Source organism: Dermacentor silvarum, chromosome 4 (assembly GCF_013339745.2).
Source record: "Dermacentor silvarum isolate Dsil-2018 chromosome 4, BIME_Dsil_1.4, whole genome shotgun sequence".
In the NCBI taxonomy this organism is placed as follows: Eukaryota; Metazoa; Arthropoda; class Arachnida; order Ixodida; family Ixodidae; genus Dermacentor; species Dermacentor silvarum.
The window spans coordinates 206,153,624-206,168,930 of NC_051157.2; the positions used below are offsets into that span (position 1 = coordinate 206,153,624).

The window sequence follows — 15,307 nt, forward strand, 5'->3', positions numbered from 1 at the left end:
TAGCCGATAAAGGCCTCTACTTCCCATGGACGACGAATTGTCTATTGTGTAAGAAGCCCGAAACTGTGGAACACGTGTTTATTTACTGCTGGGACGCCGTCTTCCATTGGGACATCCTTCAGCGCACATTGAAAAAAGACCTACCCATCACAAGTTACGGCATTCGTTTTCTGTGCGTGGACAATGAAGACGGAGTCCCATACGACATGTTTATGTTAATAGGACTACACAGCATATGGCAGACGAGAATGGCGGTCCGTAATGCAGACCCTCACACACGTCCTGTAAGGGAAAACTTCATCGCGAATATAGATTACATACGCGAATTGTACAAAGCGCAACCAGAGCCTCCTGACTGGTTACCTCTGTTGGATGAATTATGTAACTTGAAGAAATTTTAATGTGAACACACCGGACCAAGGCTCGGTCCACGTGTTCATTTTACCTTTCATGTTTCTGTGTTCCTATGCCCTGTAAAAAGAAACAGGCAATAAAAAAAAAGAACAACCAGAGTGGCTCCGAATAATGGACGACCTTGTTCAGCTGAAACACTTTTAATCTTTTGGTGTGAGCAGGGGAGATCACCGCTCGCATCTTTTACTTGTAAAGTGATGTAAGTGCTGTGCGTGTATTACTTTGTGTTTTGTACCAAGATGGTAATAAAGAAAAAAAAAGCGTGGCCGAGCGGTCTCATCGGAGGCGTGGGTTCGAATCCCACCGCAGCCAGATTGTGTTGCTCTTTTTACGTGCGCTCATCGGCAAAAGGCGCACGCGACCGTCACTCAGCTGCAGAACAGTGGTAGCGTGGCCGAGCGGTCGATTCTGCTTCCGGCAGCCGAGCTGAGCGGACGCAGGATGGCAGGCCCTTCAGGGGTGGCTACATCGGCACGTTTCGGCAGCGGTAACAGGTCTTTTGACGTTGAAAACGATTATGAAGTTGTACTGCCAAACCTGCCGTTTTTTTACATGCGGACGTCCGTTCCCGGCCACATCGAGTGGAAGACTTTCGCGACACACTGGCCCGCCTGATGCTGCTCCCCGAGGTTGTTGCCTTTGGGGCGTATCGTATGAGCCATGTGTGGGCGGTGACGTTCAAGAATATGGATATAGTGAAAAGGATCCTGGCCCTCGGAGACATCAAGGTCAAAAACTGCCGCTGCCTCGTCATCGACCCGGCAAACGAAGACGTGCGGATGAAGGTACATTGGCTGCTTCACAATGTACTTGACGAAGATTTGCGACGTGCGCTTGCAGCGTACGGGCAAGTGACTGAAATCAGCAGAGAGCGTTGGCGGGTACACGGCGTGACCGACAGAGGCTCGACGACCCGTCTGGTGACCCTCACTTTGAAGGTGGGCCTTAAAATTGATGACCTGCCTCATCAAGTGAACGTAAGCGGCGAGCAAGCCCTTGTTGTAGTGCCGGGAAGAGCGCCCATTTGTCTACGCTGCCGAGGAAAGGGACACATTCGTCGTGACTGCCGTGTGCCACGTTGCGGGGGCTGCCGGAGGTTCGGTCATGAGGAGCACGACTGCACGCTCTCCTATGCCAGCGTCACCGGGCCCGTGGGTGGTGATGACTCGTCCGAGCTGCTCATGGACGAGCGTGACGCTGAAGACGCAGCAAGTTCGGGCGACGGAGCACTAGCGACGACAGACCTGGCCAAAGTAAGTGGGCCGAACGCGACAACGGGGCAACAGCCCGCTGACCAGCCGTTGGAGCCACAACCAGAGATTGCAACAGCCTGAGAGAGGCCAGAATCGTCTGAACCTCCCAGCAAGGAGCCGGACGCTACCGCCGGACAGGACAACATGGACCATAGCGAGAGCACAGCCGGTGGCCTGGCCGGCAAGCGCCCTTGGGATGAAGGTAGAGACGAGACCAGTACTCCCGATAGCGGCGGTGGTGGGGAACCACCGACGAAGGCAGCAGGGAATAGGCGTCCATCTTTCAAACCGCGGCTGACAACGGCCCGCGGGCAGAGGCCAAGCCGCCTCTGCAGTCTACACCACCTGGGTAGGCGAGACTGTTCCCGGAAGGACATTAATGCGTAACAGGCAAATGTCAGTGTTGTATGTGAGCCGCGATGAAAAACGCGAGAATGGCTGAGACACCCACATTCACCTATTTAAGTCGTGCGATTTTCGTGTTTTCTGGTGAGCATTTGCGTGAGGTAGAGACCGTATGGTAGCCCTGCTCATAACGACAACATGCCCTATAAATTAGAAACAGCCTTACGCGTAGCAACGCTTAACATTCGAGGGCTGGGGTCTAGGAGGCGGCAGTATCAGTTGCGCCGCTTGTTTCTCGAGAATGACGTTGATATTGCCGCCGTGCAGGAAACGAAAGTTGAGTCCCAAGAGCAGACAGACCGCATGGTTTCGCCTTTCCGCGACCGCTACAATGTATGTGTCAGCCATTCTCATGGTACATCCGGTGGATGCTTACTTCTTTTGAAGAATTCAATTGGTATTGCTGTAGAGTGTTTACATAATGATACTTTAGAGCGATTAATTGTGTGCGACTTTTCTTTTTCTGGCGCGAGTTGGCGGGTTGTTTGTGTTTATGCACCAAATAGAGAGCAAGAGCGCAGAACGTTCTTCGAAAACCTTGAAGTGCACCTTTCGTGTGATAGGACAATTATTTTTCTTGGAGATTTCAACTGTGTTTGCACTCCCGAAGATAGGGCAAGCAAAGTGCCGGTGCGCGATTGTAGTGCCTTGTTTTTGAATGCAATAGTTCACGAGCGAGAGTTGGATGACGTAGGATGTGTGTTGTCTCAGAGTACTCAGTACACACATTACCAGCATAACAGTCAGGCGAGGCTTGACAGAGCCTACGTGTCAACAGCATTACTTCCCTTGTGCCGAGACTATAGTGTTATGCATGTTTCTTTCAGCGACCATAGCCTAGTTAAGTTTACCATCAATAAAAAAGGAAAGCAGACATTCAATTGGGACCTATGGAAGTTGAACGACAAGCTACTTGATGACGACACGTTTGTAGAGAACGTTAACATTGAATTAGACAAATTACTCAAGTGTAGCTCGGGAAGTTTAATTTATGCATGGGAGTGTTTTAAAGAAAAGGTCAAAATTGATGGGCGATCGAAAGGGCATCTTGTATAAGACATAGCCAAAGGAAAGAAGAAAAGCAGTTGCAGTGTCAGTTAGATTTTTTACTCTGTCAAGAATGCGTGCCACCGGGCATGCGCAGTAAAGAAATTAAAGACGTTAAACGAACGTTGGAGACTATAGACGTAGAGAGATATAAGGGAGCTGTGGTGCGCGCACGCGCCGAGAGGCTTTGGTGTGGCGAGATGCCCACGAAACGTGCACTGGCAGACGAAAAGAGCTATGCAACTAAAAACGAAATGAAGGCGATATAATATCAAAACGTCGTCACAAGCGATAAATCGATGATTGAACATGCGTTTGTGGATCATTATCGCGAATTGTTAGGAAGCATGAAAGAGGGCAGTGGCACATTTAGGGATGAATTCTTAACACTTATGCCGCAACTCGGTGACGATCTAAAAGCAAATTTAGAGGCACCTCTCACTGTCAAAGAAATTGAAACATCGATTGAAAAAATGACACCTGGAAAAACACCTGGTCCAGATGGCCTAAGCGCAGCATTCTATAAGAGACATAAAACCGCTGTGGCAGAAGCCTTATGCGCTGTTTTACATGAGGCTTACGAAAAGAAAGAGTTACCAGCATCCTTCAGAAGGTCGCACATTGTGTTGATTCCGAAAACTGACGATGCCACAAAACAACTGTTTGTTCCATCATATCGACCGATAACCTTAGCGAATCTTGATTACAAACTTTTCATGGGTGTGTTGGCCAGGCGACTTCAAACTGTTATTAAAGAAATAGTAGGACCCCATCGAACCTGCGGCATCAAAGGAAGATCTATAACGACGAATATTCACATTGCAAGGAACATTTTGGAATGTTCTGCGGATTTTGAGAGTAGGGTAGCGATGCTGCAAATAGATCTCGAGAAGGCATTTGACCGCGTGACTCACGAGATACTTCTGTGCATTCTCGACTACGTAAAAGTGGGATCTGTACGAATGGCGTACACAGGATGCACTACGAGGATTGTAGTCAATAAGCAACTCAGCGAAAGCATTCCGGTCTTATCAAGCGTCAAACAAGGATGTCCCGCGTCAGCATTACTCTTCGCTATCTATTTCGAACCACTTTGTCAAAAAATGCTTCAGAATGAACGAGTTCGTGGTTTCCGCTTGATGGCCGCGGAAGTCAAAGTGCTTGGTTACGCAGATGATATCGCGGTCTTTTGTAATGATCAAAAAAGTGTCACAGTGGCAATAAGTGATGTCAAGGCATTCTGCGAGTGTACCGGTAGTAGAATTAATTGGAATAAATGTCTAGAGGTATCTGGCATGGAAACTGGCGAAGAACGCCCTCATTGTACGAAAACGTCACTTGGACGGTAACACCTGACAAGTACTTAGGCGTACCGCTCCAACACTACCGGGACACAACAGAATATTGGAACGATGAAACGGAGCACCTACGCGTTAAGATGCAAAAATGGGGAGGTCGAGATTTTCCCATGTTTACGCGCGCAACGGTGTGCAACACATTTCTTGTTTCGCGAGTGTAGTATGTTCTTCAAGTGTTATCTATGACACGTAATGCTGTTCAAAAGCTACACAGAGTGATGGCAGTATTTGTGTGGGCTTCTACATGGGAAAGAACGAGTCGCACAAATTTGTTCCGCTCTGTGCGCAGTGGGGGACTTGGCCTGGTCCATCTGTTCTTGCGGCAGATCGTGGCTAGGTTTATTTTATTACGCGATCAAGGCGATTGCTTCTTGAGAACAGTGTTACATGTGCGGTTGTCAAATTATTTGCCAGAATTTATTGTTTCAACGGTTCATGTCGAACAAAGACGACCAAGGGGTTATATGCGCGAGATCGTTGGGGCTTTCGAAATCCTAAAAGAACGCTTTTCGGTGGAATATCTCTCTGGAGTTACACGAAAGAAATTATACAGGGATCTTATAGAAGCCATGTTGCCATTGCCTGTTTACCGATCACTGTACCCAAGAGGTCCCGGAGACGATGTTTTAGGCAGAGTCAAAAAGATGCCTGTGCGACCATCAGTCAAAACCTTCTTTTTCAAGCTACACAGTGGCACACTCCCTACCAAACCTTGGCTGCGAGAAAAAGGCATATTTGTTGCCTGGTCTGTAGACTGCATCATCTGCAAAAAGCCGGAGACAGTTTAACACATATTTCTGGATTGTAGTGATGCAGTCTTTCTCTGGGACATTCTTCAGAGGACCTTGAAGAAAGACTTGCCCGTAACACCGTACGGCATCCGTTTTCTGCCTGTCAAAAACGTAGGGGGTGTGCCCTACGATATGTTTATGGCACTCGTACTCCACAGCGTGTGGAGGACGCGGATGGCCGTGCGCAACGAGGACCTGAATCCTCGATCGGCACGAGAGAATTTCATCGAAAGTGTAGAATACTTGAGAGAAGTGTACAAAGTTCAAAATGAGAAGCCAGAGTGGTACCCCCATTTGGGGGAACTGTCTTTGATGAAGCGATTGCGTTTTTAACCCCTCACGTGCTGAAAGTTACGTGACAGCGCTTTTATGTGACAATGCACTGTACATGATTGTTTTATATGCCAAGTAGGCAATAAAGAAAAAAAAAGCGTGGCCGAGTGGTCTAAGGCGCTGGTTTAAGGCACCAGTCTCTTCGGAGGCGTGGGTTCGAATCCCACCGCTGCCAGATTGTGTTGCTTTTTTTACGTGCGCTCTTCGGCCAAAGGCGCACGCGACCGTCACTCAGCTGGAGAACAGTGGTAGCGTGGCCGAGCGGTCTAAGGCGCTGGTTTAAGGCACCAGTCTCTTCAGAGGCGTGGGTTCGAATCCCACAGCTGCCAGATTGTGTTGCTTTTTTTACGTGAGCTCTTCGGCCAAAGGCGCACGCGACCGTCACTCAGCTGTAGAACAGTGGTAGCGTGGCCGAGCGGTCTAAGGCGCTGGTTTAAAGCACCAGTCTCCTCGGAGGCGTGGGTTCGAATCCCACCGCCGCCAGATTGTGTTGCTTTTTTTACGTGCGCTCTTCGGCAAAAGGCGCACGCGACCGTCACTCAGCTGGAGAACAGTGGTAGCGTGGCCGAGCGGTCTAAGGCGCTGGTTTAAGGCACCAGTCTCCCCGGAGGCGTGGCTTCGAATCCCACCGCAGCCACATTGTGTTGCTTTTTTTACGTGCGCTCTTCGGCAAAAGGCGCACGCGACCGTCACTCAGCTGGAGAACAGTGGTAGCGTGGCCGAGCGGTCTAAGGCGCTGGTTTAAGGCACCAGTCTCCCCGGAGGCGTGGCTTCGAATCCCACCGCAGCCACATTGTGTTGCTTTTTTTACGTGCGCTCTTCGGCAAAAGGCGCACGCGACCGTCTCTCAGCTGGAGAACAGTGGTAGCGTGGCCGAGGGATTCTACTTCCGGCTACCGTTCGGTGCGGACGCGGAATGTCTTGCTCCTCAGGGGCGGTTACAGCGGCCCAGCAGGGTCGCGGAAACAGGTTGAATGATATGACAACGCAGGAATATCAGATTATTTTGCCGCAGTTGCCTTCAGGTACGACCGTAACGACTACTGTTTTTTTGCACGCTGATGTAAAAGCAAGGCCCTATCGAGTCGAGCACTTCCGAGATGCTTTAGGCCGTCTGCAGCTCATGCCGGAAGTTGTGGCCCTCGGAGCCTACCAAATGAACCACGTGTGGGCGATAACATTCAAGGACGGAAAAGCCAAGCAGAAGATTTTGTCAACCCCAACCTTCAGCGTTAAGGATCATCGGTGTGTTGTGATAGACCCTTGCAACCAAGACATCAGGATAAAGCTGTACTGGCTTCTGCATACCACCCCAGACGAAGACGTGAGGATCGCCCTGGCGCCTTACGGCACCATTAGCGAGATATCGAGGGAGAAGTGGCGTGTGGCAGGCTGCAATGACAAAGGTTCGCACACGCGTCTAGTGTCACTGCGCCTGAAGGCTGGCTACACCGTGGAAGACCTGCCACATCAACTCCGCGTCGGTGAGGACCATGCACTAGTGCACGTACCAGGCAGACCGCCGCTCTGCCTCCGGTGCCACGGCACCGGCCACATACGGCGCGAGTGCCGAGTTCCACGCTGCGGGCTCTGTCGTCGTTACGGCCACGACGAGACCCAGTGCGTGCGTAGTTACGCCAACGTAACAGGGGTTGGCAGAAATGACACCGTGAATGAGCACCTCATGGACCAGGCCGACGCGGAGGAAACCACCAGTGGGGGCGGTGTTCCATCAAGTTCTGGAAGCCAACCATCAGCGGAACCGTCGCTTGAAAAAGCTGGAGAAACGAAAGACAGTGAGGACGGTAAGGTCAATGACCTACAAGAGCCAACAGAAGACGACAAAGCCGTTGGAAACACAAGTGCTCCCGCGACCGCGATGGATACCTATGCGGTCGAGCCTAACAAGGAAGAAGCCGACAAAGACGGAGGGAAAAGCGCCACTTCCGCGATCTCAAAGAGGCCGCGTGAAGGGTCTGAAGACATCGGCAACAGTGACGAAGCCTCTGCAGGTGAGCCACTCCCGAAGACGGCAGTCGTCAGAAGAAGTTCCTTTAAAGTGAAACCCAACGTGCCGCCAGATAAAAGAGCGGCACCGACAGTGCCTCCGCGTTAGCGGGGCTGCTGCTCGGAATAAGACTAAGAGGCTGCACAACGGACGGACAAGCAGCGAGTGTCGCCAATGTGTGACGCTAAGGAAGACGCTTCGACCTCGCCTCAAACAGCGAGGCCACTTCTTGAAGGACGGCGAGAGACTGTAAGTCTGAGACCGGGAAACATGAACCAATCGCAGTGCGGTCGGCTTGACCCATCGCTTTCAATGATTTCGAGATCAGCGTCAGCGTTTCGCATAGGTACGCTTAACGTAAGAGGGTTGACGGCAAGAAAGAGACAAGTTCAGTTAAAACGGCTGTTAACTGAAAATGACTTGGACATCTTAGCGCTACAAGAATCAAAAATTGAGAGCGAGGAGCAGACTGACCGCATGATTGATAATTTTAAAGCAAACTTTAATGTCTGCGTGTGCCATTCCGTTGGAAAATCTGGGGGATGTGTTATCTTTTTAAAAAGGTCAATTGGTATTATTGAAGAAAGTGTTACAACTTCACAAGACGGCAGATTAGCGCTTTGTGATTTTGCTTTGCATGGTAAAAAATGGCGAATTATTTGCGTATACGCACCTAATACCTGCTCCGACAGAAAATGCTTTTTTGATTACGTAGGTACTTTCTTAGAGTGTGATAGAATTGTAATGTTACTAGGAGATTTTAACTGCGTTTGCATGCCCGAAGACACGGCTAATAATAAGCCCATCCGTGATAAAAGTGCACTACAGCTTCGTGCTTTAACAGAAAACTGTGACCTTGTAGACGTTGGTGATGTTCTTCGTGGGAATCATGTGCAGTTTACGCACTTTCAGCTTCAAAGCCACGCTAGATTAGACCGTGCGTATATTTCCGCTAGTATTTTATCATTGTGTAGCAACTACCTAGTTAAACACGTTAGCTTCAGTGACCATAGTCTTGTAATGTTTCAAATAGGAAATAAAAGAAAAACAACTGCATTTAACTGGGATCTATGGAAATTAAATGAAAACCTTTTGAAAGACGAAACGTTTGTTAAACTGGTGGGTCAAAAGTGTAAAGAGGCTTTGCTTATTGATACATGTTTTAGCGCGGTTTGGGAGAATTTTAAAAGTGAAGTTAAAATGTGTGCAATTGAGAGGTCAAGCATCATACGGTACAAAGAAAGACAAAAAGAAAACGAGCTACAAGCCACACTTGATTATCTTTTAAATGCAGATAGCACGATACCCGGATTGTTTAGTAAAGAAATTAAAGAAGTGAAAAGACAGATGGAATGCATTGCGGAGGAAAGATATAAAGGCGCCGTGGTAAGGGCACGTGCGGAAAGGTTCTTGGTGGGCGACGCACCCACCAAACGCGCGCTCGCTGAAGAAAAGAGGTATGCCACAAGAAACGTGATTAAAGAAATACGATATCAGGACATGGTTTCGTCAGACCAGAAGGTTATCGAAATGGCTTTTCTTGAACGGTACCGAAGATTGTTGGGCAACGAAGTTGAAATGCAAGATCCGTTTGTAAAAGAGTTTCTGGCGCTCATGCCCAAACTAGACGAGGACGTTAAAAACGATCTTGAAAGACCCATCACAATAAAGGAAGTTCAGCAAGCGATTGATGACCTTAGTAACGGCAAGACACCTGGACCAGACGGCATCGGGGCAGCCTTTTACAAGTTTTTCAAGGTAGAAATGTCAGAAATGCTTCATCGTACTATAACAGAGGCCTATGATGTTAAACAATTGCCCATATCTTTCAAGAAAAGCCATATTATACTTATACCGAAAACTGAAGACCCTGAGAGATTGCAGTCGGTGGAAAATTACAGGCCCATAACTCTGACAAATGTCGACTATAAAGTGTATATGAAGGTCATTGCAACAAGACTTCAAACAGTAATTACCGGTATTGTTGGTGCACACCAAACGTGCGGAATAAGAGGAAGAAGTATCTTTAACAATATTCATACTGCAAGAACAGTTTTAGAGTGCTGTGAAATGTCAGGTGGCCGTATAGCCATGATTCAATTAGATTTGGAAAAGGCATTTGACAGGGTGTGTCATAGCATACTTTTTGCACTGCTGGATTGTGTCAATGTAGGCGCGGTAATAAGTGACGGTGTGAAAATGGCATATGATAATTGTCAGACTAAACTTGTAATCAACAAAAAACTCAGCGAAGACATAACCGTACGTTCTAGTGTCCGTCAAGGATGCCCCGCCTCAGCCTTATTGTTTGCTATTTATTTAGAGCCATTTTGTTTAAGAGTGCTGAACAATAAAAAAATAACCGGATATCAGTTTTTATCGCATGAAATAAAGGTTTTGGCATATGCAGATGACATCGCGATTTTTTGTGAAAATAAAGAGAGCATAAAAGAGGCGGTCAGTGACGCAAGAGCCTTCTGTAGACTCACTGGAAGCGCCTTTAGCTGGCAAAAGTGTCTAGGATTTTGGCACGGGACTTGGGAATCCAGACCAGACCAAATTGAAGGGATCAACTTTAGCACTTCTCCGTCCAAGTACCTGGGCATCCCATTAGAGTGCTATAACGAAAATGCCGAACAGTGGACTGACCAAATGGAACACATTAAGACACAAACAACAAAATGGGGTGGATGCGACCTGTCGATATTTGCACGCGCAACGGTTTGCAATGTGTTTCTAGTGGCCAAAATTCTTTATATGCTACAAGTGCTATGCATGTCGAGAATGTGCGTGCAAAAGATTCACCGAGTCTTTGCTATCTTTATCTGGAGATCCACTTGGGAGCGGACCGGCAGGATAAATCTGTTTCACTCTGTTAAGAAGGGCGGACTTGGCCTTTCGCATTTGTTCCTTAAGCAGATTGTTTCACGATATTTTTTCTTGCGCGATCAAAGGGATGGTTTTATACGTACGGTCATGCAAGTGCGCCTGCGGGATGCGCTGCCGGAGTACATTGCATCGTCTTTTCACGCACCGCATGTAGCACCGAAAGGATTCTTGAAAGAAGTTGTTCATGCTGTTCGCTTTCTCAAAGTGCATTTTTCGCTCGATTATTTGTCATTAGTAACCAAAAAACAACTGTATAAGGATTTAGTTGACGTGTTATGCCCTGTACCTTTGTATCGGGCAAAGTATGCATTAGGACCCGAACGGGATGTACTGAAACGTGTAAAGAAAATGCCTATCAGAGCATCAACTAAAACATTTTTCTTTCTGCTGCACAGTGGCACGCTGCCTGTTAAACCATGGTTAAAGAAAAAGGTATTTATCTACCTTGGGGTGTAAATTGTATGATATGCAATAAGCCAGAAACAATTGAACACATTTTCTTAGATTGCTCGGATTCAATTTTCTTGTGGGACGTCTTACAGAGGACCTTTAAAAAGGATTTCCCGCTCACGCCATTCGGAATTCGGTTCTTGCCTTTTGAACAAACAGGAGGCGTGCCATGTGATATGATGATGCTGGTTACCATGCATAGTGTCTGGAAAACAAGAATGGATATCAGACACGAACATGTTGATCCCAAGCCAGCGAAGATATATTTTGCTGAAACTATTACATATGTTAGAGATGTGTTCAAGGCTCTTAACGAGCCACCTGAATGGTTGCATATGATTGAAAAATTATTGGAGACTAAACCTTACTAACCAAGCTACACGGGACATGCTGTCAGTCCCGTTTTTAGTACGTGTAGAGATTTGACTAGTTATGTTGAATTCAGAGATAAGAATTCTTGTGTGACGTGTACTTGACAAAATCCGGAAATAAAGAAAAAAAAAAAAAAAAAAAAGGTAGCGTGGCCGAGCGGTCTAAGGCGCTGGTTTAAGGCACCAGTCTCCCCGGAGGCGTGGCTTCGAATCCCACCGCAGCCACATTGTGTTGCTTTTTTTACGTGCGCTCTTCGGCAAAAGGCGCACGCGACCGTCACTCAGCTGGAGAACAGTGGTAGCGTGGCCGAGCGGTCTAAGGCGCTGGTTTAAGGCACCAGTCTCTTCAGAGGCGTGGGTTCGAATCCCACAGCTGCCAGATTGTGTTGCTTTTTTTACGTGAGCTCTTCGGCCAAAGGCGCACGCGACCGTCACTCAGCTGTAGAACAGTGGTAGCGTGGCCGAGCGGTCTAAGGCGCTGGTTTAAGGCACCAGTCTCCTCGGAGGCGTGGGTTCGAATCCCACCGCCGCCAGATTGTGTTGCTTTTTTTACGTGCGCTCTTCGGCAAAAGGCGCACGCGACCGTCACTCAGCTGGAGAACAGTGGTAGCGTGGCCGAGCGGTCTAAGGCGCTGGTTTAAGGCACCAGTCTCTTCAGAGGCGTGGGTTCGAATCCCACAGCTGCCAGATTGTGTTGCTTTTTTTACGTGAGCTCTTCGGCCAACGGCGCACGCGACCGTCACTCAGCTGTAGAACAGTGGTAGCGTGGCCGAGCGGTCTAAGGCGCTGGTTTAAGGCACCAGTCTCCTCGGAGGCGTGGGTTCGAATCCCACCGCCGCCAGATTGTGTTGCTTTTTTTACGTGCGCTCTTCGGCAAAAGGCGCACGCGACCGTCACTCAGCTGGAGAACAGTGGTAGCGTGGCCGAGCGGTCTAAGGCGCTGGTTTAAGGCACCAGTCTCCCCGGAGGCGTGGGTTCGAATCCCACAGCTGCCAGATTGTGTTGCTTTTTTTACGTGCGCTCTTCGGCAAAAGGCGCACGCGACCGTCACTCAGCTGGAGAACAGTGGTAGCGTGGCCGAGCGGTCTAAGGCGCTGGTTTAAGGCACCAGTCTCCTCGGAGGCGTGGGTTCGAATCCCACCGCCGCCAGATTGTGTTGCTTTTTTTACGTGCGCTCTTCGGCAAAAGGCGCACGCGACCGTCACTCAGCTGGAGAACAGTGGTAGCGTGGCCGAGCGGTCTAAGGCGCTGGTTTAAGGCACCAGTCTCCTCGGAGGCGTGGGTTCGAATCCCACCGCCGCCAGATTGTGTTGCTTTTTTTACGTGCGCTCTTCGGCAAAAGGCGCACGCGACCGTCACTCAGCTGGAGAACAGTGGTAGCGTGGCCGAGCGGTCTAAGGCGCTGGTTTAAGGCACCAGTCTCCTCGGAGGCGTGGGTTCGAATCCCACAGCTGCCAGATTGTGTTGCTTTTTTTACGTGAGCTCTTCGGCCAAAGGCGCACGCGACCGTCACTCAGCTGTAGAACAGTGGTAGCGTGGCCGAGCGGTCTAAGGCGCTGGTTTAAGGCACCAGTCTCCTCGGAGGCGTGGGTTCGAATCCCACCGCCGCCAGATTGTGTTGCTTTTTTTACGTGCGCTCTTCGGCAAAAGGCGCACGCGACCGTCACTCAGCTGGAGAACAGTGGTAGCGTGGCCGAGCGGTCTAAGGCGCTGGTTTAAGGCACCAGTCTCCTCGGAGGCGTGGGTTCGAATCCCACAGCTGCCAGATTGTGTTGCTTTTTTTACGTGCGCTCTTCGGCAAAAGGCGCACGCGACCGTCACTCAGCTGGAGAACAGTGGTAGCGTGGCCGAGCGGTCTAAGGCGCTGGTTTAAGGCACCAGTCTCCTCGGAGGCGTGGGTTCGAATCCCACCGCCGCCAGATTGTGTTGCTTTTTTTACGTGCGCTCTTCGGCAAAAGGCGCACGCGACCGTCACTCAGCTGGAGAACAGTGGTAGCGTGGCCGAGCGGTCTAAGGCGCTGGTTTAAGGCACCAGTCTCCCCGGAGGCGTGGCTTCGAATCCCACCGCAGCCACATTGTGTTGCTTTTTTTACGTGCGCTCTTCGGCAAAAGGCGCACGCGACCGTCACTCAGCTGGAGAACAGTGGTAGCGTGGCCGAGCGGTCTAAGGCGCTGGTTTAAGGCACCAGTCTCCCCGGAGGCGTGGCTTCGAATCCCACCGCAGCCACATTGTGTTGCTTTTTTTACGTGCGCTCTTCGGCAAAAGGCGCACGCGACCGTCACTCAGCTGGAGAACAGTGGTAGCGTGGCCGAGCGGTCTAAGGCGCTGGTTTAAGGCACCAGTCTCCCCGGAGGCGTGGCTTCGAATCCCACCGCAGCCACATTGTGTTGCTTTTTTTACGTGCGCTCTTCGGCAAAAGGCGCACGCGACCGTCACTCAGCTGCAGAACAGTGGTAGCGTGGCCGAGCAGATTCCACTTCCGGCCGCGAAAGCGTTCGGACGTGTATTCATGTGCTTCGAAGGGGCGGTGATAGCGGCCCAGTTCAGCCGCGGAAACAGGATGACCAGTCAAGATAACCAGGAGTATGAAGTGATGCTGCCCCACCTGCCGAAAGGTCGGATAGTTTTTAATACTGTATTTTTGCATGGTGACCTTCGAGCGCGACCGTACCGAGTGGAAGACTTTCGGGACGCCCTTGCTCATTTGGAATTGCTTACTGAGGTCGACGCCCTTGGGGCTTTCCAAATGAATCACGTGTGGGCAGTCACGTTTAAGAACTCCGTGTCCATGAAGAAGTTGTTGGCAATGAGCAACGTGAGTGTCAAGGGGCGCCGATGCCTTGTTGTTGATGCTAACAAGCAAGAAATCCGTGTGAAGGTGCACTGGGTACTGCCCTGCGTCAATGACGATGAAGTGCGTGACGCGTTCTTGCCATACGGCGATGTGTCCGAAATAGCCAAAGAGCGGTGGCGCGTACATGGCATCGCCGATAAGAGATCGACGACGTGCGTCCTGAGCATGAAGCTGAAGCCCGGAATTACCATTGAAGACGTTCCTCATCAAATTCGTATTGCAGGCGAGCCGGCCCTCTTAGTGGTCGCTGGACGGCCACCACTATGCCTGCGCTGCCAAGGGAAAGGCCATATACGCCGCGACTGCCGTGTTCCTCGGTGCCCACGATGCAGACGCTTTGGGCACGACGAAAACCAATGTGTACCAACGTACGCTAGTATGACAGGGCCAGCAAGGAAGTCCGACGTGATGGAGCTCGTAATGGATGAGACAGAAGCTGAAGAAACAGCAGCAGCGGCTACAGACACCGAAAGTCCGGAGAAAACGCGACAAGAAAGTTCGACGACAAAGCAATATACTATGCAAAATTTGGCAAGCGAGCAAGAAACACAACAAAAACCGGCTGCTGAAACACTGACAGGTGTTACGCAGCCAGCAGACAACACGAGTGTGAGTGCCCCTGCGTTAGAACAATGCGAAGGACTTGGGACCAACGACACTACCATGGCCGATGCGTCAGCGGCTGCCATGAAGCGGACGCATGCTGAGGCAACCGAAGATACCCGCGTCTCGGAAGGCGTGAACGCGGACGCACCGCCTGCAAAAGCAGCCCCGACGCGTCGATTGTCATTTAAGCCAAAGCCAACAGTACCACCTGACAAGAGAATGGAGATGACGCCGAAATAGGCGCGGCTAGCCGCGCTCTTCGGATGTCGGTGCGACAAGCGACCGCAAGCTCGGAACTTCATGGACGGCAGCTGGATGCGTAGCCACTAAGCCTCGACAAGAACTGTGATAACATGGACAAAACCAGCCACGTGTGTAACCATACCGGTGACATTTCGGGAGCATCAGTAAGCCCCGAGGTGAGCGACATGCGATCCATCTGTACCACGCGTGACGCTATAGAAAAATTTCAGGTGCCACTACGATTAGCCACTCTGAATGTTCGGGGATTATCAGCAAGAAAACGT

At 50.1% G+C, this 15,307-nt stretch overlaps 13 non-coding genes across 13 annotated transcripts; all 13 read left to right on the top strand.

Moving 5' to 3' along the window:
- The first annotated feature begins 5,848 nt into the window (after positions 1-5,848).
- On the top strand, positions 5,849-5,930 carry Trnal-aag (transfer RNA leucine (anticodon AAG)). The gene has a single exon. It is a non-coding gene; the product is annotated as a tRNA-Leu (tRNA).
- A 72-nt stretch (positions 5,931-6,002) lies between these two features.
- On the top strand, positions 6,003-6,084 carry Trnaf-aaa (transfer RNA phenylalanine (anticodon AAA)). The gene has a single exon. It is a non-coding gene; the product is annotated as a tRNA-Phe (tRNA).
- Positions 6,085-11,616: 5,532 nt separating this feature from the next.
- On the top strand, positions 11,617-11,698 carry Trnal-aag (transfer RNA leucine (anticodon AAG)). Its single transcript has one exon. It is a non-coding gene; the product is annotated as a tRNA-Leu (tRNA).
- A 72-nt stretch (positions 11,699-11,770) lies between these two features.
- Trnal-aag (transfer RNA leucine (anticodon AAG)) lies at positions 11,771-11,852 on the top strand. Its single transcript has one exon. It is a non-coding gene; the product is annotated as a tRNA-Leu (tRNA).
- Positions 11,853-11,924: 72 nt separating this feature from the next.
- Positions 11,925-12,006, top strand: Trnal-aag (transfer RNA leucine (anticodon AAG)). Its single transcript has one exon. It is a non-coding gene; the product is annotated as a tRNA-Leu (tRNA).
- Positions 12,007-12,078: 72 nt separating this feature from the next.
- Positions 12,079-12,160, top strand: Trnal-aag (transfer RNA leucine (anticodon AAG)). Its single transcript has one exon. It is a non-coding gene; the product is annotated as a tRNA-Leu (tRNA).
- Positions 12,161-12,232: 72 nt separating this feature from the next.
- Trnal-aag (transfer RNA leucine (anticodon AAG)) lies at positions 12,233-12,314 on the top strand. The gene has a single exon. It is a non-coding gene; the product is annotated as a tRNA-Leu (tRNA).
- Positions 12,315-12,386: 72 nt separating this feature from the next.
- On the top strand, positions 12,387-12,468 carry Trnal-aag (transfer RNA leucine (anticodon AAG)). The gene has a single exon. It is a non-coding gene; the product is annotated as a tRNA-Leu (tRNA).
- A 72-nt stretch (positions 12,469-12,540) lies between these two features.
- Positions 12,541-12,622, top strand: Trnal-aag (transfer RNA leucine (anticodon AAG)). The gene has a single exon. It is a non-coding gene; the product is annotated as a tRNA-Leu (tRNA).
- A 72-nt stretch (positions 12,623-12,694) lies between these two features.
- Positions 12,695-12,776, top strand: Trnal-aag (transfer RNA leucine (anticodon AAG)). The gene has a single exon. It is a non-coding gene; the product is annotated as a tRNA-Leu (tRNA).
- Positions 12,777-12,848: 72 nt separating this feature from the next.
- On the top strand, positions 12,849-12,930 carry Trnal-aag (transfer RNA leucine (anticodon AAG)). The gene has a single exon. It is a non-coding gene; the product is annotated as a tRNA-Leu (tRNA).
- Positions 12,931-13,002: 72 nt separating this feature from the next.
- Positions 13,003-13,084, top strand: Trnal-aag (transfer RNA leucine (anticodon AAG)). The gene has a single exon. It is a non-coding gene; the product is annotated as a tRNA-Leu (tRNA).
- A 72-nt stretch (positions 13,085-13,156) lies between these two features.
- Positions 13,157-13,238, top strand: Trnal-aag (transfer RNA leucine (anticodon AAG)). The gene has a single exon. It is a non-coding gene; the product is annotated as a tRNA-Leu (tRNA).
- The last annotated feature ends 2,069 nt before the right edge of the window (positions 13,239-15,307 follow it).